At 47.1% G+C, this 27,545-nt stretch overlaps 1 long non-coding RNA gene across 1 annotated transcript in view; it reads left to right on the top strand.

Moving 5' to 3' along the window:
• Positions 1 to 206: 206 nt before the first annotated feature.
• The window catches only part of LOC125082684 (uncharacterized), a 112,084-nt gene continuing 84,745 nt past the window's right edge, over positions 207 to 27,545 (top strand). Inside the window, exon 1 of the long non-coding RNA XR_007122041.1 lies at positions 207 to 324. This is a non-coding gene — a long non-coding RNA (uncharacterized LOC125082684). The remainder of the gene's footprint in view (positions 325 to 27,545) is intronic.

Genomic DNA, 27,545 nt, shown 5'->3' with positions numbered 1-27,545 from the left:
GGACTAGCTTGCAAATAAACACTGGGGTAATGACCCTGGTCATAGGAGTCATCATAGGCTGGATGCCTTTTGGACTCCTTTTCCAAGTGTCATAAGGGAGGACCTTTTAGAACCATAGGACTTAATTGGAAATGACTCTGACGTGGCCTCTGTGGTCATGATGACAACCTTTGACTGACAAGGCCGAGGTGAGTTCTGTTGTTGCTTTTCGGTTGCTCTACTCCGTACACGAATTCTAGGCCCACCCGGGCGAGGCGGATTCCTGCCTGATCTGGGAGGTCCCCGCCTAGTCGAAAACCCCAGGGCTCCCTCCCGGGCTGTGAGGTGAGCTGTGTGATGCTGGGCAGGACAGGTCTGACAAGCGTGCCCCTGCCTCTTCTCCAACTGTTTTCTTTTTCCTTCTCTGTGAAGCCCGCCACAGAATGTCACAGATGGGACAGAAGGGTCTGGATGCAACCCTTCCAATGCTAGGAGGGGACACTTGTGGGTGACCTCCTGCTGCTCCGAGAGCATTGCTCGGTGTTACCTATGCCTCTGAGGCCTGTCTCACTTCCTAGCTTGTTTTTATCTTCTGTACCTTCACAGGCTGTGGACGCCGAGCATTAATGTATGGTGCTGTGAAATGTGCTGGGTCTTATCAAAGGATTACAGGTTAATACGCTCCTGCCTCACCTCCCTTACCTTTGGTCCTGGAGGCCGTGTTTACCGTGCGGGTTTGAACTTGAGGGAGGGGGCTGAGTGAGGAAAAAGGCAATTAAAAGGCTCCCAATTGCCTGCTGACCTGTTTGGAGCAGGTAAGACTGGCCCAGGTGTGGACAGAGGGGCCCTTCCCCCATGGCCTTATCTCTGCAGGGAGATAAATTCACAGTTAATAAAGATAAGGCCTGGACAGATGCTGTGAGCTAGAACGGCATTGGCGGGCCCCGCCAATCAAAGCCGATGGTGACTAATTCTCTTAGTGGGAAATATTGAGGGTCAGAGAAGGTTGCTGTCACGAGGTTGGTGAGGAAAAGCCACCCCAGGTAGAAATGGCTTTGAACCTTGCCTCTGTCACTTAACCGCATCTCGGGCCAGTGTCTTTACTTCTTTAAGTCTTAACCTGCTGAACTTCCATTCATTCATTCCTTGGACATACCGAACACTTCCTGAGTGCCCGAATCCAGGCTTGGCATAGAGGGCATGACGGAAAAATATCAGATGTGCTGGCCTGATGAAGCAGTGTCTACTGAGGAAGAGAGAGGTTAACAAGACTTACAGCCCGCCCGGCTCTTGTATTTGTCCTTGTAACAGCTCTCTGCCCTGGTATGGCCCCATTTTATGGACAGGGAAACTGAGGCACGGGTTCATTACGTAACTGACCCCAAACACCACAGCTGTGATCACAGTGGAAATTCACAAGCTAGTGGGAAAACACTAAGGTGGACTAGAGGACTGTTGTTACTCAGCTGCCTTTGGAAGTTTACCTGTTTGAGGGCTGTTGGCAGAATCGGTCCATCAGGGTGTGTACACCCTCGCTCCTCCGAAGTGAGGTGTCCATGGACCAGCCACGTTGTCACCGCCTGGGAGCTGGTTAGGAGTTCAGAATCTCAGGCTCCGCCCCAGACTGACTGCATCAATCTTGCTTGACAAGGCCCCGGGGAATCTGGGTGCCCGTTGGAATTTGAGAAATGTTTGTTATATGGGCAAATTATCCTTTCAACAGTATAATTAAAATAACAACTAGAAAGAACCCATGGAAACCTAACCCAGTTAGTACCATTGTGTAACCTTGGAGTAATTGGGTCAAGAGGAACCTGCGAGATCCTTGTAGGATCCCCTGAGATTCTGACATCACTGCCATGTCTTCCCTAGAGTGGGCCCTGGGCCTCAAAACCTTCTTGGCATAGAATCTCCTGAGTGGCTTCTCAAGCAGGAAGATTCAGGGCCCATCTCACGGAGACGTTCATCCCACTGGTGTGGGGCAGGGTCTAGGACTCTGCATATTTAATAAGCACCCCTCCCCCAACTGGATTCCGATGCCAAGGGCTTGAGAAACACAAACCGGAGCCTTGTGCCTTTTTGTTGCATGCCTGAGCAGAGAGGTTGACCTGTAAATCACACTCTGTTGTGGGTGTAGGTAGGGTTAGGGTCAGTTCCTGGTCTAACTCTGCCTCATTTTTTTCTACCCTCAAGGAAGCACCCCGAATGCAATCGAGAGTCATGTTATTGCTTGAGAACCATAGAGCTTTTCAGAACATTATATAAAGGATCACTCAATTCAGTCAGAAACCCTGCAGTGGCTTCCCATTCACTTATGCTAAAAATCCCACTCCTTACTGCGGCCTGTAAGACCTTATGTGATCTGTCCCTAGCTCCCTCTTTGACCTCATTCTTTACAGCAGCCTCTCTGGGTTCTGTCACTGTTAGCCTAACTGACCACCTTGCTACTCCTCAGACCTACCAAGCCGGTTCCTACCACAGGGTGGCCATAGGATATCCCCCAGGGCTTCGCAGGCCCATCTCAGTTCAAATGGCACCTCCCTCAGAAGCCATCACTGACCTACATTTTATCATCTTCATAGCCCTCATCAATATCAGGAATGATGATATGTCTCTCCATTAGGCATTTCCATCTTCGGATCATTCTCATCTGCACCCCCAAAGCAGGGAAGAGAGCTCAGCACATAGGAGATACTCAGTGACTATTTGTTGGATGAACGAAGAGATGCAGGAACCTTGAGCATGTTTCTGTGCGGGGAGCCCACATGCCTCAGAGGGCTGGACGTGATGGCAGCCCACCCTTGCCAGCTGGCTTGGTTTCCAGTTGCTGCTTTCGCCACTGGTCACCATGCACTGGCTTGGAATGACCCAAGTCTCCTCTCTTACAGTTCTAGAGATGAGAATTTCCAAAACTGTGGTGTCTACAGGGTTCTACTCTTTCCACGGGCCCCGGGGACGATCTGTTTCCTTGCCTTTTCGAGCTTCAGAGGCTGCTCGCCTTCCCAGGCTCATGGAGCCCTTCCATTCTCCCAGTCCAGAGCTCTGCTTGCCGGGTCCTCCTCTTGGACCCGGACTCTGCTGCCCTCTCATAAGGATCCTGTGATTACACCGCACTCACCCAGAGAATCCATCGTTGTCTCTCCATTTAGAGATTTTTTTTCAATTAATGTGACAATTAACTGACAGCTCCTTTTGTCATGAGAGGTAACACATTGACAGTTTCCAGGGGTTCTGGGGGTTCAACTGGACATCTTTGGTGGGGGGCATTATTCTGACTTCCACACTACCCAAAAGAGATGACTCAGGCATTCTTGGGGCTGCTGTCTACTGTCTAGACCTACTGTTGCTCACCCATCCCCAGGCTTCTTTCTCTCTTCCCGTGATGTGCCCTTCTGGGTTCCCTCCATTTGATTTACTCCAAGATGTCTTCCTGCCTCCTTCACCAACTTTCTTGGTTCTTTGGATTCTCAGACAAGTTCATGCTGGACACATATTCATTTTTATCATTTTTTTTTTTTTTTTACCACAGGACAGGGTTCCCCAGCATTTAAGATGTTCATAGTCATCATTATCCATTTTGACTTGCCACCCTAACACTAGTAGAATCGATGCGTGTCATAGGAGCCACACTATTTCTTTCTAAGAGAGCCCAAATGAATTTTTTTCAGGGAAATGTTGTTTGTGTAACTTCTGCACCACTCATGGGGACCTGTGGTTACTCTTAGGAGGGTCACCAAACCAGACCAGCGTCTTGGAACATCAGAGAATAAACACAGAATCAATTCTTCACACCCATTACCTGAATAGATGGTTCCTTTTGTCCCCATCTCATAAGATGCCTCCCCAGAAGGAAACAGGAAGTGGCTTGAGAAAATAAACCCAGCTCAGGAGTCTCGTGACTGGCCCATCCCAATGCCAGGGAGTAGTAAGCTGGCTTATGAGAAACATGTCTTGGTGAGAACCATTTTCTGTGGAGTCCAATGGGGCAAACTATAGTCCTGACTGGCTTCAGTGAAGAGCTTAAGAACTAAGTACTCACACTAAAACCGTGCTCTTAATACCCTCCAGTTCCAAAGTTCTAGAACCTTCCCTACCTCAGGCGCAGGCTTTTGAAAGGCCAGGTGGGATTCGTGGAGAAGAGGTTAATCCTTATTGCTCTCAGGTCATCTCTCCTCAGATCTCTTCATAATTCGTGAGATACCTGGCTCCCAAAGACGGTGTCAAAGAGGGTGTGGCGCCTGTCTCCAGGCGTCCTGTCTCTTGCTCACCGAGCTATTATGCTCTGATTAGTATTAATAATTGATTTATACAGCACCTTTTACAATCCTGCAAGTGCTCTCTACAATCGGTCCCTGTGTGGACACACGCATCACTTCACTTCACCCTCAGATGATAAGCAACCTCCCCATGGGGTGGGAGGTGGCGGCAGGCGCCAGTCACCCTGGTGGCGCCAATGACTTGACAAGGAGACAGTTTGATGTAGGAAGTAGGGCAGTGTCTTATCTCCTCTGGCTGGGGTGGGGGAGTGGGTGGAGGTGATTCTGGGCCTGTTATTAATTAGTGGAAGGATTCAACCCCCAAGAGGCCCAGGTGAGGGAAGTATCTTCTTGGCCATGGGATAGGATCCATTTCCCTGAGTGACCCCATTATATAGATGAAGAAAAAACAATAAAAAAATGATGTGCTGGGGTGCCTGGGTGGCTCAGCGGGTTAGAGCCTCTGCCTTTGGCTCAGGTCGTGATCCCAGGGTCCTGGGATCAAGCCCCGCATTGGACTCTCTGCTCAGTGGGGAGCCTGCTTCCCTTCCTCTCTCTCTGCCTGCCTCTCTGCCTACTTGTGATCTCTGTCTGTCAAATAAATAAATAAAATCTTTAAAAAAAATGATGTGCTGATGGAATAAAAGAATGCCATGGCAGAGTTGGAGAAAAACCAAGGCACTCATGAATCCTATTAGCATTTTGTATGAGGCTGTGTGCCTTGGTTTCCTATGCCCAGGTGAAGGAGAAGGGGGAGGTGGTCATCCAAGGCTCAGGTCATTGGCCGCCATATTTTGTGGAGCTTAAGATGCTCATGTGGTATGTTTTGAGGCATCCTAAGCTAGTGTTTGGAGGGAGCTGAGGTCTTGCAGGGTCTCTGTGGAGATCATTTTGATGTAATTCTGCCTGCGTGAAGTCATTTAAGATCTTTGCTTGTATTTTGAGAATCTCTGCATCATGCCTTTGAAGAACATGCATTCTGAAATGTCGATTTTCTGGGTGACTGAGGGAAAGTCACAGTACTTCCTTCAGGTTTCTCATCTGGAAAATGGGGATACTAAGCGTCCCCACTTCCCAGCTGTGAATCCCACTGCCGGGTACACGGTAAGCGCTCTGTAAAGCTAAGCTGTTTCTTATTTTATCTTCATGATGGTTATCAATATGTTTATCATCGTTCTCAAAGAGCAGTGCTCTCCTAGGAGAAATGACACATCCTGGTAGATCAAAAAGCAGTCCAGTTTCCCAGAAGGGAGGCATGAGACACGGAGCTCTATGGTTGTTCCGACACTGGTGCAATGCACTCCAGTGGGTCAGTGGAGAGAACGCAGACTCACCCAGGAGCTAAGGTCAAGCACACAACTGAGTCAGAGCTCTTGGGTGGCCAAGCAGAAAAACCCGGAGAACAAGAATAAAATAAGTCAGGCGATGGGGGTGTGGACTGAGATGAGAGAGGAGCTAGGATGTGTAGAGAGACATCAAGATTGGGATTTTCCAAGTCTGTTCTACTGAACACCAGTCCACTGGTTTGCGCTCCCTGAGCAAAGACCACCATGGCCAAATAAGTGGGGAGACTGCGCATGTTCTCCCTCCCTCCAGGGAAAGCCGCCAAGTTTATCCATGAAGCAAAAGTTCTGAGAAGTCCTGCGATAAGTTCACCGAATTCGGTATATCTCAAAACCCATTCGGTATATCCCAAATCTATTTAACTCTTCAACACCTCTTTTATCTGATTTGGTTTCATAAACTAAGACATACTTTCTCTGAATATACTTTGGGAGAGATTTAAATGAAGAGAATTTGGAAGAATTGTATTCTCCAATGTTGGGGGGGGGAAACGATTTTGTTTCTTGTCTCTGTGCTGTTAGCTAAATATCATTAAAAAAAAAAAAAAAAACTTGTGCCTGGAGGCATTAGTATGAGACTTGTCGCTGTTTTAAATGGCTCTCTTGAAGGACAAGGAATGAGAAAGCTCAGTGTGTTCCCATTATGTGCTCATGTCAGTGCTATTCATGACAGTGTCTCTACGGCAGTGACAACTGTCAGCGACGACTACCATTTATGCTTTATGTGCCCTTCCCCTCCCTGAAAGTAGGGGGCACACATGATCTATTTAGTCCTCAAAAGAGGAAACTGAGGCTCTGAAGGGTTGGTAGTTTTCCCAAAGCCTTATCACTAGAAAGTAGCCAAGGCAACACTTGAATCCAGGACCAACCCTCAGAACAAGGAGAGGGCAATCACGTGGCCACCCCTCATGGACGTGCTAGTCTGTCTTTCCCAGTTGCTTCCAGATCCTCCTGGGGAGACTCAGAGATCACAGCCAGGGCTGCCTGGTGACATAGGAAGATGAGGTCCAGATCCTTAAAAATCTTCTCAGTCCTCCTGCTTAGAAGCCTGTGGAGTGGCAGAAAGACCCACGTGGCTCAGGGACCACTAAGAGTGGACAGAAGTGGGTCTCATCTGCCCCTGCTCTGTCTCATGGACCTTGTCCTCCGCGTGCCAGACCCAGCTGAGTGTTGTCCAGGGCCTGCTTGCCTTTTCAGAGGCTCACACATGTGCACACACACAGAGACTTTACACACATGCTATAAGGTCTGTGAAGGCCAGGACGGGGGCTGGCTCTTCTGTTTGCCTGGCACTGTCCTGGTTTTGGCACTGGAAGTCCAGCTGGATGTCCTGGAAAATCCCCCAGGCCCTGCAGACCAGGGATAGCTGATCACCCTAAAAAACTCCTTTCGCCCATGTCGAGGTTGACAGGTTAGACCTATCTCATGGCAAGGGGCCTCAAAAGCAACGAGCACAAGAGGAAAATGCAGTACCGGGGAGCAAGGCCAATTTGACTATTGAAAAAAAAATAACAGAGATAGCCCTCGATAGACAAAATAGCTATCACTTGAGAGTGTTTGCCAGGCTCCTGGCTGGGCCCTTGGTACAGAGCCCTTCACTGAACTTGAACTACAACCCCATGAGGTAGGGGCTACTTTTTGCATAGTTTGACAGATGAGGAAGCTGAGTTAGGTGAGTTAGAGGCCTGGCCCAAGATGACAGGTGGGGGGGTGACTGCTGCAGGCTGCTCGGACTCAGGGAACCTGAGAGCAGGCCCCCGCACCACCTACTCAGCCATCCTGTCCCCTGGGCTGTCATGAGTGCTTTGAGAAATGGACCTCTTTGGGTCCTGATCAGGCCAGAGTATAGGCTTCCTGAGGGCGGTGCCTTGTTCAACAGTGTATCCTTAGACCACCTGGCCCGGGGCCTTCAGTAGGGTAGGTGTTCAATTCATGTTTGCTGAATTGGATTGAAGTGAAAAAAAAATCTGTGTGTTCTTTGCATCTAGCAAAAAACATTCTGCAGAGAGCCTGAACTGTTCACTCGAATAAAAGCTGTTTTTATTTAAAGATTTTATTTATTTATTTGACAGAGAGAGATATCACAAGTAGGTAGAGAGACAGACGGGGGTAGGGGGGGAAGCAGCCTCCCTGCTGAGCAGAGAGCCCGATGCGGGACTCAATCGCAAGACCCTGGGATCATGACCTGAGCTGGAGGCAGAGGCTTAACCTACTGAGCCACCCAGGCTCCCTAAAAGCTGTTCTAACAATGCCTGTCTCCTTGTTGGATTATAAGCTTTTATATTATATATCTCACACACACATACACACACACACACACACACACACACACACAGAATTATAAGGGCTCATATATATTATTATATACATATATATTTATAAGGACAAACTCATCCTGTCTTATTCACTGCCTCCCCTGGGTACTAGTGCAGTGCCTGGCACATAGTGGGGCTCCATAAATATTTGTTGAATGAAAGAATAAATAAATACAGGCTGTCCAACAAGAAAACACTGAACAGAGAGAGCTATGTTGCTCCTAAGGAAAGTTCTCCACCCATTTTTTATTAAGGATTTATTGATTTATTTTAGAGAGAGAGAGCATGAGCAGGGGAGGAGGGGCAGAGGGAGAGGGAGGAAGAGACCAGCCAGCTTCCTCTGCTGAGCATGGAGCCCAACACGGGGCTTGATCCCATGACCCCGGAGATCATGCCTGGAGCTGAAACCAAGAGTGGGGCTCTCAACCAACTGAGCCACCCGGACGTCCCTCTCTACCCACTTTTAAAACAACCGATGGGTCTTGTGTGAGTCCAGTAATTTCAGCATCCAGGGTCGGGCTCTCAGCTATGAGGATGTTGTCTCTGAGTTCCCACAGCCGAAAAAAAAAAAAGTGAAAAATGAGGATTCCCTCTCCTACTTTTCTTTAAGCCAGAATCACTGGTAACCTCTCCAGTTGGGGCCACTGGGAAAATGGCGGCAGGCAGGCTCACGGGGCTGCAGCGTCGAGTCACAAGGGATATCTGTCCATGAAGAAGCCATCAAGTGATAATAGCAAAAAAAAAACACAAAGTGATAAAAGCAGATACGTGTACAGTACTTTTCTGTGTGTTTGTCATGCCATGCAGATGTTATATATAATTAACGTAATTATACTCTGTACGGTTGGTAACATTTCAGACCCAATTGACAGATAAGGAAATGAAGGTCCAAGAGTTTATATAACTTGCCCAAGGTCACAGAGTTTCTATATCTGGCTTGAGTCCTTGGTCTAAGCCCCTGCGAGGCATTTACGATTACCTGCAAAACCAAGGATAAAGAGTATGGGCATTTCCATGACACTTACTGTGTGGAGTTTGTTGTGTAAGGGGCTGCCATTCCCAAAGAATCAAAGCCCATAAGAATATTAACATTAAATAACAAAAATTCATATTAAATATTAATAACAGTCGTATAATTAATTACATTAATGGATAGATCACATTAGTAATGATAATAGTTACAATGATATGATGGTAAGAATTATTTCATTAATTCGTATAATGAATATGCTTGGTGACATGGAATATTTTATAAAATATTAATGATAATCAGTACTCACAGCCACCACAGTTGGGCACTCGCTAGATGGACATTTCTGGGTTTTTGCAAGATGGTTTTAATTTATACATATTGTTTCTAATTTTTTTTACAACGTTTGCTTTATTGAGGTATAATTAAATGAAACTGTAAGTTATGTAAAGTGTAAATTGTGGAGATTTGATGATATTTGTGTACATTGTAGCAAGGTTCTCTACATTAGCTGATCGACACGTCCAACATCTCATGCAGTTACCTTCGCTTTTTGGTGAGAACATACATGTCCCCCTCTCTTAGCAAATCTCAGCTGTACAATACTGTATCAACTGTAATCGTTGTTTTGCAACAGATCTTCAGAACTTATTCCTCTTAGAGCTGAAAGCTTGTAGCTTTTTACCAACGTCTCCCCCTGCCCATGTCCTCCCCACCCCAACCCCTGACAGCCCCCAGTCTACTCTCTCTTCTTCTACATATAAGTAATACCACTCAGTATTTGTCTTTTTCTGCCTGGCTTCTTTCACTTAGCACAATGTCCTCAAGGGCCTTCCATGTTTTCAGAGCATCAGCCTTTCCTTCTTTCTCATGACTGAATAAAATTCCAAATGGAAAGGGATGAGTGTTTGAGCTTAATCAGGGAACATCTCCCTTCCCACCCGAACCCTGCTTTTTTTGGCAGTGGCACCTTATTCGTGACAAACACTATTGTGGTCATTTGTTCACCAATACGTGTCCTCTACCCAATGGTGAGTTTTCTGCACCTGCCCTGCCTCCTCATGGTAGGCAAAGCTCGGGCATCTGGCTCGGTCAACTTTGGTGAATGCAGTGAACGAGATTTCCCAGGCAAACCTTAACAGAGGCAAAGCTGCAGAATCCTAGAGGCAGAAACCACATAGAAGAGCGTTTTTCCCTCTCTGTACCCTCACCGCCCCATTGGGCACTTGGCAGCTGTCACATGGTCAAATTATAAGCCTGCTTGCCATCAGTCTCCGTGGATGTGGGTGCCCCCAGGATGTGACAACTCCTGGAGATCATTGTCAGACCCATTTTAGCTTTTCTTTATAAATTCTTTATAAATTTGTCTTTTTGGGTTGTCTCCAGAACCTTCCCAAGGGGGATTTTCCTTGCTCTTGTAAACTGGAGATTTATGTCCTGCATGTGGACTTTTCCCAGCTTAGCTGGTTCTCAGTTGTGGGTGTTTTCCTTCAGGCAGAAGTGTGCGAAGCAGAGGACGTTGGAGAAACTGCTTTGTAGTGAGATTCTTGGACTAGTTCTTACCTGCGAGGGGTAATTTGCAAGGAAGCGCGGTGTGGGGGAAAAGATGTTGGTTTCTGGAATCAGAAAAACATGCGGGTTTGTCTCTCAAAGCCCTATGACTTGGGGCAAGTCTTCTGCCCTTTCCATATCTCCCCCATGACCTTATCTACCAAAGAGGAAGATTGGTATCTATCTTGTAGGACAGAGAGGAGAGTCATTATTATGCATGGCCTTCTCTTCAAACCCTGCTCCTGACCCTCGTTGTTCTGCTTCCCCCACCCCCAACCAGCTTTGTATGACTGCCATTATGTCCATCCACTCTTGACCCTTTTTTTGGGCCCATCTGTCTTTCCAGCTGTGCCCATTTGTTTAACTTTACCTTGCTCCTTTCATCCACTTGCTTGATACCCTGCATACCTCGTGTCTCCTTTTGGATCTATTTTTTTTTCTCCTCTTAAATCTAAAGCTCTGTCTATTTTTGAGAAAGAAAAATCTCATTTTGTAACCATGGACATTAGCGGGCTTAATTAAAACCCAGTGAGTTGAATTGATCCAGCTGTTGGAGCCAAGACTTCTGCTGGAGAGCAGATTCCAATGTATATTTCCACCACTCTTCCCCTCTACTTGGCATGACTTTGATGGTTGGAATAATGTGAAACCACAGTGTGTGTCACTGAATGTCAGCCGTAAATGGGTCTTGTTGATTCACACTTAATAGCTTTCAATGAAAGCAGTCAGAAAAAGAACATCAAAACAAACCCAGCAAATGCAGAAGAGAAGAAGGGGTTGGTAGGAAATCAGAAAACCAGGACTGAAAATGACCCCAATTTGGTAAGTTACACGTAAGAGGCTGTTCTTTGAGAAACAAACATATTTTACACTTGATCTTCGCCAAAAGGCTGAGAAGCGATCAAACAAACACATTCTAAAAGGGCAAGATCTTGAGAAGCTTCAAGGAGAAAAAAACAGGAGAAAGCATAAATATTCCAAGTCTGCAATGAAAAGCAGGATACGGAGTTAGGAACGGGATATTTAAAGTTATGAGAGAGTACTATATGTACCTATGGATCATGATTTCTCAGCCTCAGTGCTACTGACACAGGGGCTGGAGAATTCCTTGTGGTGAGGGGCTGTCCTGTGCATTGTAGAGGGCTGAGCAGTGTCCCTGGTCTCTACCCTTAGATGCCAGTAACACCTCTTCCCCCAAGTTATTTTTTTTAAGATTTTATTTCTTTATTTGAGAGAGAACACAAGTAGGGGGAGGGGCAGAAGGAGAGGAAGAGCAGACTCCCCGCTGAGCTGGGATCTTGACATGACACCCAACCTCAGGTCCCGGAGATCATGACCAGAGATGCCTAACTGACTGAGCCACCCAGGAGCCTCATCTCCCCCCAAGTTATGACAGCAAAAAATGTCTCCAGAAATTGCTCAATGTCCCCTAGGGACAAAATCATCCCCCCCCCCCCCGCAACATACCCAGTTAAGAACCCCTATTCTATATTAATCACTTGGAAAAATCTCAATGACATGGAAGATATTATAGGGAAACATTAATGAGCTTACTGAAAAATTAATATGTGTCTTTATGTGTGGATATATCTTTATACATGTATAAACACCAGGGAAAACATTTGCAAAGTTGTCAACATGTCACCTCTCAAAAACAAAATCCTAGGTCAAAACTGTATCAGTGAGGGCGCCTGGGTGGCTCAGTGGGTTAAGCCGCTGCCTTCGGCTCGGGTCATGATCTCAGGGTCCTGGGATCGAGCCCCGCATCGGGCTCTCTGCTCAGCAGGGAGCCTGCTTCCTCCTCTCTCTCTGCCTGCCTCTCTGCCTGCTTGTGATCTCTCTCTGTCAAATAAATAAATAAAATCTTTAAAAAAAAAAAAACTGTATCAGTGAGTCATATTCCAGGCTCAAGAGATAACACATTATCACCCTCTATGCCCTGCCAAGGTCTGCGTGGTTTCCTGGGAGATGAGACTTTCAGTACTAAAACCTGGAGAATCTCAACAAACCAGGACACATTGGTCATTCTAACACTTTCCCATGAGTAATGGGAGAGAATAAGCCAATGTAGCACTAAAAAGAGATCTTAGAGGCCACACCCACTTGTGGATATAAATAAGAACCTAGTAAACAAAGAAGCATTTATGCGGAAGCATGTACTATATAAAAGGCGTATGTTTGTTTAAGAAGCTTTGTTCACATAAGATCATTTGTGAGGTCTTACTTTGTGGCAGCAAATTGGTACAGGCAGCCCCTTCCTCTGGGTATCTCTCTAAATCTCCACATCCCCTTCTTCTTCCTCTCCTCCTTCCCTGAACCCATTCCTACATAGTCCCTGAGGGACTCCATGGAAACCCCCCTCCCCCACCCAGTTCTCTCTAGAGCACAGTACAAAATCCTATACTATAAGAAGAAACACCCTAAAGAAGTCGGGTCTATATCCAAAATATAAGACGGTTCAACAGGATTAGTTTGATGTAAATCAAAAAGGTATTTGATAAACTCAAGATCTATGTGACTTAAAACAGGAACAACAATCAAGCCTTCATTAAACTAGAAGTATGCTCCTCTCACATACTGATGACTATCTTTTTCAGATCGCTAGCAACATCATTCATAGTGGAGGACTTCCATTAAAGTCAGGAACAAGGAGTCCTATGACAACCCTTAATTTAAAAATTTTTAAGAAGTTCTGGCCAATGCAATAAAGCAGGAGAAAAAAAAAAAACAGATGAGATGAAGATAAACTAGAAAGAGAGGGATAAAAGCATAATTATTTGCAGATGAGCTGATTAAATCAAAGGAAAATTTTAAGAGAGAGTTTAGAAATGAATCAAAACCTCTGGTTTTTAAAATAAACCTAATGAAATTCTCAAAAGGACTTTTAAAGGAACTCCTTAAAATTAGGTGAAAATGATCTTCAAGTTAAAATTAAGTGAGAGTTGGGGTGTGTGGGTGGCTCAGTCGGTTAAGCTTCTGCCTTCAGCTCAAGCCATGATACTGGGGTTCTGGGACCGAGTCCCGCATTGGGTTCCCCACTCGGTGAGCCTGCTTCTCCCTCTCCCTCTGCCTGCTGCTTCTCCCTGCTGTGCGCGCTCTCTCTCTCTCTCTCTCTGTCAAATAAATAAAATCTTAAAAAAAAAATTAAGTGTAGACATTTTCATCTGAAAAGTAAGGGAGGAATTACACTACCAAATGTCAAGCATGTCACCAAGCTATAATGACTCAAGTAATATGGACCTAATAAAAAATAGACATCTAGGTACACGGAATTAAATATAAAATCCCATCAATACTTCTAAGTGTAGATAAGGATATAATCCATGATCAAGGTGGGAGTTCCAATCAATGGAGAAATGATATTGGGTGAAGCATGATACTATGACATATGATAAACTCTTGGTCAAAATAAAGTCAAACTCTTTTAACTCTATGCCATGTGGCAAAATTAGTGCAAGTAGATTAAGAGTCACCTTTAAACAGTGAGACTATAAAGGCATTAGAAAGAGACATCAGTGAATTTTTATCTGAACGCTGTGTGGAGAAGGCTTTTTTAATCATAAAAGGGAAGGCAAAGCTACAAGTGATATATTAAACCAAATAAAAATAAGAACCAAAAAACCCCATACAAATTCAAAGGAAGCGGACTCTAGAAGAAAATGCATATAAAATGAAAGTAAAATGATTATTGGTTTTACTATGAAACATTTATTAATAGGATAATAAATTAATAAGAAGGTAAATGTATGCATAGAACAGAACAGGCTGGGAACAGGCACAGTCAGTTTCCAAGGAAGAACTCTAAATAGTGAGTTAAGCTATAAGAAGATATTTGACAGCATTATAATAAAATCAGTGTAAATTAAAACAACGAGTGACTGTGTTTTGCCTATCAGAGGAGGAAAAATAATTTATAGTGACAATTATTGAGGTGGTAGGAGATACAGATAGTCAGAAATGTCACCAGATGTATATGGGAGCATGATCGTAACAACGTGATAGAGAAAAAGGAAATTAGTTCCTTAGCTGTAAATTCTTACGCAAAGCGTGGTAATGCTATATTTAAGGGACAAGAATATACAGTGACTAAAACCATGGCCTCAAGGAATAGGAGGAAATAGAAATATTAGACAGATAAACTAAAAAAATGTTCTAAAAGAATCTACAGTGCATATCACTTTTGCCAAAACACACACACACACACACACACACACACTCCAGGGAAAAGAGTGTAAACATGGATAAATTTTGTGTCAGTGATTCTCTGATTGGTGATTTATTTTCTTCTTTGCACATTTCTGTATTTCCCAAATTCTTGTGTTATTTTTTCGTGAGAAGAATGTGTGTCAAATATTTTGTATAATTAATTTTAATATATCTGATCAGGAAGCTGACCACCCTTTAAGCTGACCTCTTCATTTTTAATCCGTCAGCATCTATCCATTTTCCTTCAGGACTTGTCCAACCTGTAGGTCAGGGATAGACAGCATTCACTGGGATAGACAGCATTCACTGGGATTCCCTGTAGGTCAGGGATAGACAGCATTCACTGGGATTCCCTGTAGGTCAGGGATAGACAGCATTCACTGGGAGGGTTCAGGGAAGTTTCCAACCACGATGATTTCCCTGTGGGGGCCTGGCAGGGCATTTGATGTGGATCAGTTAGAATTAAGTAATGCCCTTTCCTTTCCTCTTCAAAGTTAGATTTCTGGATGGGTCAACCTTGCCTGAGCAATGGTAGGTGCTCCATAAATCTTGCCTGACTTGATCTGAATCAAAGGCAAAGACACTATGAATAATTTTGTTCATTACATCAGGGTTTCTTCCCTGAAGAACACTAGAGACACAGAGATCTCTACAAGATTTGACTCACGGGTGTGACTGATTTTATTTCTGAAATTACTACAGAACTGGGGATGTGGAGAATGAGAGAGAGAGGCAGGGCTACTGAAAAGTAGGTTAAAAAGTGGAATATAGAATGCAAAGGGGTGCGTGGGTGGCTCAGTGGGTTAAGCCTCTGCCTTCGGCTCAGGTCATGATCTCGGGGTCCTGGAATCGGGTCCCACATCGGGCTCTCTGCTCAGCAGGGAGCCTGGTTCCCCCTGCCTCTCTGCCTACTTGTGATCTCTGTCTGTCACATAAATAAATAAAATCTTAAAAAAATAAATAAAATGCATAAACCACACAGTTCTAAACATGCAACTGATTCTCAAACAACATGGGTTTGAACTGTATGAGTTTGAAGAACAGGGGGTCCACTTATATGCAGATTTTTTAAAAAATATAGTACAGGACTGTAAATGTATTTTCTCTTCTTATGATTTTCTTAATATCATTTTCCTTTCTCTGGCTAATCTTATTGCAAGAATGCAGTATAGCTTACAGATAACATACAAAAACCATGCCAATAGACTGTTTGCATTATTGGTAAAGCTACTGGTCCATTCTAGGCTGTGATCATAGTTCAGTTTTGGGGGGACTCAAAAGTTTGGGGGGTTAGTGTCCCGAACCCCCACAATTTTGGAGATCGGTATTTGTTTTCAGATTAGAGTAGCCATATTCTTGGAAGGTAGACTCTTGACTGGTTGTTGGTCCAAGGAAGGCATTCATTCACTCACTTACCATCTCAAGGCACTCATGAACTATGGGGGTCAACCTCTGGTCTCCTGTCACTGTTAATAACACACAGACAACTGAAAAGTAATTCTCCAGTGGCTCAAGTTCTTTACTTGTACCTCCTGGACACTGTGAAATGGACATTAACCTATGAACCTGAACCATGGGCCTTTTTCGTTTTTCCTCTTCGCCCTTCTTGTGATTCCGTGAACTAGAACCTGAAGTCTCAGCGCGGTAACAGGTAATGGTAAGGAAAATAAACCAGATAGTGAGCCAGAATTCTCCATAGTATGTAGGAAGAAAGACAGCTACCTACCTACTGGGGTTAAATTCCATTGGAGGTCCTTCTGTACCTTCCTAGGAAATTCCTCCACCTATGATACAAGTTAGATAATACCTCCCCCTGCCCCCCTATTTGGCAGTTGAGGAGATGGAAGCTTATGTCAGACTTGAATACGAACTTGGATAATTCAGCATGACAATGAACATACTTCCCGCTCAGCTTGTTCTCACCAGTTCTCGGTGGCTGCCTGGGTGTGATTATCATTCGTGGTTCCTTACACTCTTAATGGTGTTCTGGTTGCAGGGTTGAGTAATTCAGAAGCTCAAAGAGGTTCCTTCTGTCTTTTTCCCTTGTCAGCCCTTCTAGTTGGTTCTCCCTGTTCATTCTGCTGTTCCAGGCATCACTTTCTCAAACACCAATGGTTAAAGACAGAAAATGGTCCATTTCTTTCTGTATCTCCTCAAAAGAACAAAGAAGCCTCTTCAAGTAGCCCCTGGTCACATGATCGGTCTTCAGTCAGTCACTAACAGGGAATGGGGGGGCGTGATTAGCTTTGACCAATCTGGATTTTCTCAAACAATGTAGCGCTCTGTAGAGAATGAAAGAAAACCTGGGGTCTTCCAGAATGAAGTGGAAAGTAGCTATTTGAGGTCAGCAAGGAATAGTGGCTGCTCTAACTAGGGGTAGAAAGAGGTTGGCTGGTTTGAAGGACCATACCCTGCTATTCACACCACCCCAGGCCCCCTCTCTCAAGACTGTGACCTTCAAAGGGGTTATGCCTGCAGGTCAGAGGTGGGAGTAGGGATCACTGCTGGAAGAAAGCCCAAACCCAAAGCTATAACAATGTCAGACATCCTGTAGGATCTTACAAAGGCATTTGGGAAAGTCTTCACCTGGCATTGAGCTGAATTTTAAAGGATCAGGAGGAGTTTGCTCTGCATCTAGGGGCAAGGGACAGCAAAGGGCATTCCAGGTGGAGGGAACCACATGTGCAAATGGCTGGGGATGAGAAAGAGCATAGTGTGTTCAGGAAACTGCACGTAGCCCCATGGCTGGTGAGGTTCCACTGTGGTGGTGACCAGAAATGAGGTTAGGGAGTCAACAGGGCCGTGTCCCAAAGTGTAGGCATAACACACCAGGAGGACAATTTTTTCTTAGGGAGTCATTGATAGGTTTTAAACTTGGAAGTGGTCTTGCTATTGTTGCTCTAAGGAAATCCACTCGCAGGGAGTAAAGACTTCCAGGGCAGATATTTTTATTTTTATTCAAGGATCTGGAAATCCCAGCTGGTGTGTTGTAGAGAGGTTACTTTGGGCCAGGAGTGAGGTGCACAGCTCTGAAAACGCTTACCCTTGAAGTTTGTCCTTGTTCCAGAAGAAACATATGTCTTTGCTCCGTCTAGGTATTCCTGATGCTTTGGGGCAGAACCTGCTTTATGTTCATCAACATTTGGGGCTCAAACTACACTGTGTTTCCCTGTGTGTCCAGGAGTTGGATAAGACCATGTGATGAAGTTTATGGCCATTCGCTGGTGGACATTAGTGATACACTCAACTTGCAGGCACGACCTTTGGGCTCCACACCATCACCATCCTTTGGGCTCCTTTCCCGTCCACCTGCCAAGTGAGGAAGACTCTAGGGGCTCAGAGCAGGGCAGAGCTACCGAATGGGAGGAGCCTGGATCTCTGAGTGACTATGTGGAACTGAGCCCTCTGCGGTCTTTCCTTGTCTTTGGTGTTATAGAGAATCAAACTTTTATTACGATAAACCACTGAGCCTTGAGAGATTTGTTTGTTATAGGAGCTGGTCTACCCCGACTGAGACAAGCCTCGTAGGTGTCCTTGCACCCTGGAAGGACGAGGGACAGCTTCTCGGCAAAGTCAAAGAAAATGTACTGGCATCTATCGGAAGGGTCACAGCGTGAAGAAGACGGACAGGGGGGACCATCTGTGGAGGGAGGACAGGAAGTCCTCTCTCGCCTGGCAAGGGTCCCACAACAACATGTCTGTAAATTCCCAGCCAGGAGTTGTGTCTTTTTTTTTTTTTTTTAAAAGATTTTATTTATTTATTTGACAGAGAGAGATCACAAGTAGGCAGAGAGGAGAGGAAGCAGGCTCCCCGCTGAGGATCCTGGGATCATGACCTGAGCCAAAGGCAGAGGCTTAACCCACTGAGCCACCCAGGTGCCCCCAGGAGCTGTGTCTTAATGGAATAAGTTAAGAAAAGGTTTTTGGAGTTGGTAGCTATTAGACATCCCTGTCTAAGGGGGGATCATAAGAGTAAGGATTGAGGGATTTGATGACACTTAGCACAGTGCCTATCAAATAATTCGGAGGCTGCCCCAGGGGTGGGTACTGGTGCTCACTGACATCATTGCTGTGAGAAAAGACTGGACTGAGGGCCACAGGTTTCAGGAGGAGAGGGCAAGAGTGTGCCGGTCAGTATGATCAGAGGAGCTTCCAGAAACAGCGTGTGCTGGGAGTAGTTGGGGGTGGGGGTGGGGGTAAATGGGATGGGGGGAGGGTAGGAAGGGGGAGGCAGATAAACAATACCAGGTGGCAGAACGGACAGGCTCCGTTTATAGCCCGATGACCACGTCTGCCCAGAGTGAGCTTGGATCATTCCAGTCGCCACCGGGCACGCTTCCCTGCAGCTCCCTGGCGCCTAATCATATCTGGCGTGCTATTTCCAAGAAGCTCAAAGGGCTTTCTGGAAGTTATCTGCTTGCTTGTCCCAACAGCCCTACATTATCACTCCCATCTCACAGATGGAAAAACAGGACACTGAGTGTAAACCTACTTACCTAAGGTCAGAGCGTGACTCAGTGGCCCATGGGTCACAATCAGATTCCAGATTTCTCCATCCCTAGGCCCCTTCTGCGGCTCCTCTAGGCTAGCTGTGGGACGCCAGGCAGGCGGCATCTCTTTTTTCCTCAAAAAAAGAGATGCCGAACACCCAGATTCCTCATGTGATGGAATAGTGAGATCTTGATCTCCAGCAACTCGGACTTCGGTTGAGACACAAGGATGAGAGGGGTGCTGGTGGACAGTCCAAACTTCTGTTCCTAGAATGTATTATAAAGATGTTCAAGCAAACAGAAAAGTTGATAGGATTTTACAGCCAGCACCTGTACATCTGGCAGCTAGAATTTTGCAATGAACGCCTCGCTCTATTTTGTTATTCGCTGAACTACTGCGGTGCAAAAAGGTCAAGTTCTTTTCAGTGACAGCGTGAGTGGTGCTACTCAAAAATCTTTTTACATATCTGGGAATGATATGAAAACAGTTCCTAAAAAATCTGTCAACCTTTCAACTCCTCACCAGGAGACTGTATGTAGCCTTTGTTACCACGGTGAAATCATAGCTGACAGCAAGAGTCTTTTCACATTGAGAGTATATCCCAGCATGAGTCTTTAAAATAAAATACGGTCTTTCACTAGATTTGTCTGTTGAAGAAGGAGAAGAAGGAGATGGAGGAGGGGAGGAAGAGGTAGAGGATGGGAGGAGGGAGAAGAAGATCCCCTCCCCTAGCTAAAAAATAGACACAAAACCAAACAGGGATTTGGGACGGGGAGTGTGGCCTGCCACTCTGGAAGAAATACTTACTTTATGGCCCTCCAAGGGGAAATATGTAGGAGGTCAGGATGTAGAAACTGCCTGGCCAGAGACTTAAAGGAGCCAAGGAAATCTCTCCATCTTATTTTAGAGATAAGGCCCAGAAAGGGCAAGCAACTTGCCTGAGGTCACACAGTGAAGGCCTCTCAGGGACAGTATTCGACCAGTAACTTAGGACACTGGAGTCCGAGCTGTTCGGAAGTGGGTAGAAGGTCCTCAGATGGCCACGGCATTCTACCAGTGTCCCTTTGCTCCCCATCCACACCATCCAGAGGCTCCAGAGAACACGCTCTTACTGGAGGTGTGCACTTAAACAACAGGCCTCAGTGTCAGAAGAGACAACAGCAATATCCTTTTAGGGGGAGTCTGGGGGTCTAGGGGACAAAAAGTTGGTTGGACGCAAATTGCTTTCCTGCAGCAGAACTTCTGTTGCCTGGTGAATATACTCTTGGAATCACCTTCTTAGCTCAGGGGCATTGCCCTGGATCCCGTTCCTGAGTTGCCCATGCTTGCCCGGGCCCCTCGCTGTAATATCTGGATGTACCTACCCCTTGATCAGAAAAATGAGTGCAGAAATAAAACCCATGTCATTGGTCTTCTCTCTGCTGCTCCAGATTTAGCCAAGGGCTAAGAAGCTGTGGTCCCACTGGGACCCCTGCTTGCCTCTTTTGGGAGGCAAGAGCCCCTCCATGGTAGACCACTGGGGCCAGACCCACTCTGAGAAACCCAGCCTCCCCGCTGGACCCCAGGAGAGCTCTCAAAGCGGCAAGCAGTCTAGAAGCTCCTGGCAGAGGCCTCTGGGGCAGGGAGGAAGCTGCAGAAACTCCAGTTCCCGCTCTATCGGTTTGTCATCTTTGGCCTGTGCAGCCCCGAGAGACCTTAATCTCTTGGGCGTCAGCGGGGATTCTGTCTCCAGCACTAAACTCATTTAAGGGAGAGGGGGTGCATATTAATAATGAAGATAACGAGCCCAGGCTGTGATGTTCCCTGACCTGACCCCAGGCGGGCCTTAATGACTGTTTGTGAAGTGCGTGGAGAGGCTCAGATGAAAGGCGCCCAGGTGAGTACAGCCCCGCCCACTGATGTCAGGACACCTGCTGAGCCCGCTGCAGGGGTCCAGCTGTTCGGGCTCCAGCTGGCTCCGAGGACCGAGCTCCAGCAGGGGGGCAGGCGGTGGTGCGATGGAGAGAGAGCCACACACAGATAGGGAGGGACACAGGGTGACTCACCCTGCCCAGAGAGAAACCAAAAAGGAGTCCCAGAAAAAAAGATGGGAGAGAATCATATGGTGGGAGGCAGAGAGGAGGGCGTGGACAGAAAGGGCTGGGAGTGAGCAGAGAAAGAGACAGGAGGGAGGAAGAGACAGGGAAACACACGCGTGAGCGCGCGCGCGCGCGCGCACACACACACACACACACACACACACACACACACACACACACACACACACACACGGCGGGGGCGGGGCACAGACTCTTCCGGGCGCGACAGGCAGGAGCTAGATCTGGGGACAGCGCCGGCGGCGGGGAGCCGCGAGCCCCGGCGCCCGGCCCCGCCCCGCCCCTTCCCCGCGCCCCCTCCCGGTGTCTTATCAGCGGCTCGCGGGCCGGCGGCCTTGGGCGCGAGGCGGCGGCGGCGGGGCCTTATTGCAGGTGCGTTGGCGCCGCCGAGTCTGCGGAGGCCGCTGCGTGGCCCGCCGGGCGGGTGGCGGCGGCAGGCACGGCGCGAGCAGGGGCTCGGGGGCGCGGCCTCGCTTTCGCACGCAGGGCGCTCGGCACGCCTGGCCAGGGGCCCTCTCTCTGGTTGGCCCCGTCTGCAGCCCCAGCCACCTGCCTGCCTTGAGCTGGAAGCCAGACTGGCACCTGCCTTCCCCCAGCCCAGCCCAGGGGGCCTTGCCTTCCATGGCCTGGGGGACTGGGCTGGGGACTTGGGTCTTCACCAAGCCGCTACTTTGGAACATACGTAGCTTGTAGAGTAAAAACAGTAACATTTTGCAGAGATGCTGTTGTTCACGCGACCTGTATGTCAAACATTCTTTTTATTTGCTTTGCCGAAGTCGACAGAGATCTTACGAGCAGGACCTTCCGCTACCCTGCCACTTTCAAGCTGTGGCCTTGGGTAAGCGTCTTCCCTTCTCCGTGCCTCAGTCTCCTCCGCTGTGAGATGGGAGAATGAGGGCGTCTTCACACAGGGCTGCCCTGTTAAAGGAGTGCAAAGATGCAATGCTTCAAGGGCGTGCACACACACAGAAGCCGTTAGTAAGCCACTCTAAAGTCACCCCTGTCTTTCTCCCAGCCTTGCTGGGATTCTGGAGCCGAGGAGTGGCTACAGGCATGCCAGGGAGCCAGCCTGATCTGGTAGTGATAGCTGGTTCCCTCCTTCAGTGTGTGTGTGTGTGTGTGTGAGAGAGAGAGAGAGACAGACAGACAGACAGACTGGACCATGTTGCCCCAGTTAGCTAAGACTCAGTTTCCTCCTCTGGAACACAGCAATGACATCAGTGGTTCCCCAGGAGTTTTTGTGAATATTAAATAGGTACCGCGGTAGGGGAGTGGGGCCACTGACAGTCTCCTGCTGACCCGACCCCGGGTCCAGCACATGTTCACACTGTCCCGGGGCTGCCCACAGCTGACCACATGGCAGAGGGACTAGAGCCTTCCCGAGAGACCCCGCAGTCTGAGCGCTCCTCCTGCTCCCTGCCCCCTGGATCCTTTACAGGCTTCCCCAGATAAATCTTGCAACGGATTCCATCTGGTTGTCTCCTTCCCAGAAGACCTAAACTGAGTCTAAATGAATTAACTTGTAAAAGAGTCACAAACCAACCCTGGCCAATAGGCATTAAGTGCTATTACTATTATGGCTATTACTATTATGCATTCCTGCTGTCAGCATTCTGACTGTCCTGAGCCACGAAGCCCTTTCGTCCTCTTTGTCCCATTCTGTCTATTCTGCAAGCGCTTGGAGACCCTGCTAGGTGCCAGGCTCCAAACTCCATGTCGAGTCTGCAGAGCTCAGATGCAGCCTCTCCATGCACGGACTTAGTGCCCCGCCGGGGAGACGGAGAAGAAACAGACATTTCAATGCAGGGTAGGAAGAGCGTGGATGGAAGAAGGAGACTATTAATGACAGCAACAAAGGAAGGTGCTTAACTTCTTCTGTAGGGGCAGGAAGGGGGAGCAATCAGGGAAGGCTCCACAGAGGTAGTGACATCTGTGTTAAGTCATTAAAAAAATGAATGGGGGCGCCTGGGTGGCTCAGTGGGTTAAGCCGCTGCCTTCGGCTCAGGTCATGATCCCAGGTCCTGGGTTCGAGCCCCACATCGGGCTTTCTGCTCAGCAGGGAGCCTGCTTCCTCCTCTCTCTCTGCCTGCCTCTCTGCTTACTTGTGATTTCTCTCTGTCAGATAAATAAATAAAATCTTAAAAAAAAAAATGAATGGAATTGTTCAGGTAACCCAGACAGAAAGGATCTTATTTACTCAAATGAGTTAGGCAGATGAAACACAATCCTACAGTAGGACCAGGAGGAATTTTCTTTTCTCTCTCTGGGAGTAGGGGAGAATCTTTGTGCAAAGGGTGACTTTGATTTATTACTGTAGAATAAGTAGGAGGACAGTATTGGGGGGGGGTCCCCAGAGCTAGGCTTGTCAGAAAAGAGAGTGAGTGGCCAAGGGTGGGCATTCCCCATCTAACAGGGACAGAAAATACCAGGCTAGTGGGCCAGATTTTCTGATTTTTTAAGGAGGAACTGAATAGTTTAACGTGAAATTTCCCATTTTTCCTTTCTCTTGGCTACTTACGAACAAAAAGCATTAAGTACAAAACCAACAAACACTGGTTAGATTAAACACGTCCCGGGACCAGATTTGGCCCTGGGGCCTCCCGTTTGAGACCTCTGGGAAATATCCCAGAAGAGAGGAAAATATCACATTTACAGGATCTCACATGGCCAACTGGCATGACAGCACTTTCCTTTATTCCTCAAGCCCTGACTAGGCCTCCAACCACCCGGTCTGCCTTAAGTGTGAGCTCTGAGCATTTCAGAACTGAGTGCTGAACTTTGCCACTTCTCTTAAAGTCAACCCCTCCTGGGACATCAGCTATTAGAATTCACAGTTCAAATGGGGAGCCCCAGAGGGGCCAGAGGCTGCCAAACATCCAGGTCTGACTCTTCCCTTCAGCTCTCTCTGTCTCCCAGAAGGCAGAAGGATGCAGAACCTTCTAGAACCCGAGGCTTTGCTCCCATTTCTCCCTCACTGAAGTGATGGCTCTCTTTCCTTAATCCTTTCTTGGGGCTGCTCTATCTTTTCCAGTTTTCATCATCATTAGGATTGGGGCATGCTGACCCACATGCCGAAATGAAGCAAATCAAATAAAATGGAAAGAGAACTGTCAAAGTCCTTTCAAGACAGCCAAGGGGGAAATTTCCCCAAATTAAGGCTGCGCCTGTGAGCTCAGAGTCCAAGAGAGAGAAAACCTTTTAGCTGAAACCAAGAACATTCCCGGGTGAGGTATTTCATTATAATAATGGTCTATCTTGGAGGAACAATTTAGGAGAAAGGTTAGTGGCTGAATACAGTTCTTAGTATAAGAATACTGGAAAGCTGCAACAGGGACCTGTCCATTCTTCCATTCGAGGCAGGGAGTTTGATTTAATATGTGGAGCTTTTAGATTTATTTCCCTGGGTTTTGAGGCCTGTGCATTGTAGGTGATCTTTGTTTTCAAACTTCCAAAGAGGGCTTGGCTGTTGTATTCAGATAGGAGTCCAATTACCTCCAATCAGCCATTATTGAATTGCTCCAGGGAGAGGTGAGAAGCTCTAGGGCTGACAGAGGATGATCCTCAGGGCATCTGCTAGTGGTGGGACTAAGACGGTGAGTTGAGCCAGACACAAGTCTCCAGGCCCTTCTGAATTCAGAGTCCAGACTGCGTGTCCCCGTGAGAGAGGAGCCCAGTAGAAGGGTCCTGCCACGGCGGTGTGGCTCTCTGGGAATGACATCAGCAGGGACAGGTTTTGATAACGCTAGACTAACATGGAGTGAAGGAGCCTCCATTCATATATGCATGCAAGGACTATTTATTGAGCACATACTTTGTGCCCTGGAGGGTATAGTAGCAGGCAAGACAGGCTTGATGCTCTTTCATGGGGCGACACTTCCATGGCTGATGGCCATCACAGAAATACTCAGAAGACCCAGTGATTAATTCCAAGGTCTTCATAACATGTGCTAGCATCCTCAAAACTGAACATCCTTCTCCATCAAACCAGAAAAATTAACTGGATGCACTTTTCTTTATCCCTAAGAGCTTGCTTTGTGCTAGATTTGTGTCTGGCATCGTGCATAGGCTCCAGGTGAAGAAATTGAAACCAAACCCCACTAGAAAGAATAAAATCAAACGGACAGTCCTCTTTGATTGTCTCAGTGAGATGATGGAAGGCGATCAGAGAGACGTAAGAGATGGGTCTGCAAAGGGGATAAACGGTCAGGCTCTAGAATGCAGAGCCATGGTCCTGAGTTCTATGTGTGTGGCTGCCAAGCTTGTATGAACATGAACTTGGCCAGGTGAGTTGGCACCAACCAACAGGTTGGTGCCTTCATTTCCTATCAGCAGAATGAGATACTAATCCTTGTCTTTCCAGCTGGTTGTGCAGAATAGTCCAGAATAGGTGAGTTAGTGTTGGCAGAAGACCAAGTACCGTTTTGGACCCATGGGAAGTACCCAGTAGATGGTCTTTATGACAAAGACCCAGCCAGGCAACTAGGGAGATGAAGTTTGCATCTGAGAAATTAAATCCTGAGAGAGCGAAGCCTAGTATCAAGGTGGGGAGAGGAGAGATGTTACAGAGAATAATGGTATAATGGTATAAACCATAGACATGGTTATAAACCATGTATAAATCATATATAAACCATAAACATACAAATTGTATGAACCGTAACTGGCATAAGAAAGAGACAGAGCTTGTGAGGGGAGATTTATGGGTGACATGCACTTATAGGATCAAGGGGGGATATTGGGGGCATTCCTTGCAGAGATAATGGGGTAAATGGAGGCACGGAGTGGGCACGTTTTGAGTGTGTTTTTAAAATAATGAGTAGAGGGGCGCCTGGGTGGCTCAGTGGGTTAAGCCGCTGCCTTCGGCTCAGGTCATGATCCCAGGTCCTGGGTTCGAGCCCCACATCGGGCTCTCTGCTCAGCAGGGAGCCTGCTTCCTCCTCTCTCTCTGCCTGCCTCTCTGCTTGCTTGTGATTTCTCTCTGTCAAATAAATAAATAAAATCTTTAAAAAAAATAAATAAAATAAAATAATGAGTAGAGCAGGTTAACTGGGAGGCAGACCACTCACTTGAAAAATGGGATCCTGGCCCATTTACGAGAAAAGGAGTTTAGGGCCCAAAGTGCTTTTAAAATACACTCACGGATTCTTTGCCACTTCTCCTGTCAAGAGGGAAGTGTTTCATTCCCTCATGTCGAAAATGGGTGATCCTTCTGATTTGTCATAGAACTGATGCTCCGTGGGTTCTGAGGCTATACAGCGAGATGCAGCTTCTGCCTGACCCTAGCCTTCGAGACATTAACCTTGGGAGCTCTGGGTGTGGTTTTTTGGTTTGTTTGTTTTGTTTTGTTTTAGAAGAGTTTATTTATTTATTTCACAGAGATCACAAGTAGGCAGAGAGAAGAGGGGGAAGCAGGCTCCCTGCAGAGCAGAGAACCCGATGCGGGGTTCGATCCCAGGATCCTGGGATCATGACCTGAGCCGAAGGCAGAGGCTTTAATCCACTGAACCACCCAGACACCCCTCTGGGTGTGTTCTGAAGATGTCACGCTGGAGGGGACACGGGGAGAGATCGCAAAGAACAGGGAGAGATGTCCATGAGGCCAGAGTTGTGTACATTTTCCCAGCCCTGGTGCCACGTGCATAAGGGAAGAAACGTTCAAGCTGATTCCAGCCTCGGGTGCTCTCTGCCTCCAGGAACATGGGAGAGCCTGTGTGCAAACTGCCTTCCTGAGCCCAGGAACCTCCTAGAGAGAGAATATGTAAGAATTGTTCCGTTTCATTCAGTTTGAGATGATTTGTTCTACATCGATAGATAAACCAGAGCAGGACTGGGCAAGGCAAGTCAGCTGAAGAGGTGAGGTTTTAAATCTGTGGGCAGTGGGAGCCATGGGAGGTGTTAGAGCTGTAGCATGATCAAAGGTGTGCTTTGGGAAGATGAATCTGGAGGCTTCTTCCAGGCACAACTGGAGTAAGGAGAAATGGACAGGAGACACCTGTTAAGAGGTGAAGGTCAAATCTTTTTTCTTCCTCTTGCACAGCCTAGGATCTGTCCCTGGGTGTTGGTGACTTGGCCGCGGAGTCCGACCGCAGGTGGAGTCCTGCTTGCTACAGGGAAAGGGCAGTTCGCACTGCCCAAGGACAGATGACAAGGAGAAAAACCGGGCTGGAGGGGTTCGAGGAGACATTGTGTGAGGTTCCCCAGGCCTATCTACACCCCTCTCCAGCTGCTCCAGCTCTGAGCTGGCGGGGGGGGGGGGGGGGGGGAGGAAGGGGGGTTAGTGTCTTGAATGAGCCTAGGGTTTGAAGGTAAGCCTTGGGAAAAGTCTAAAGTGCGTAATT

Source organism: Lutra lutra, chromosome 12, assembly GCF_902655055.1.
Source record: "Lutra lutra chromosome 12, mLutLut1.2, whole genome shotgun sequence".
NCBI classification, from domain to species: domain Eukaryota; kingdom Metazoa; phylum Chordata; class Mammalia; order Carnivora; family Mustelidae; genus Lutra; species Lutra lutra.
The sequence above is the reverse complement of the archived record's forward strand: the minus strand, read 5'-3'. Positions and strand labels throughout refer to the sequence as shown.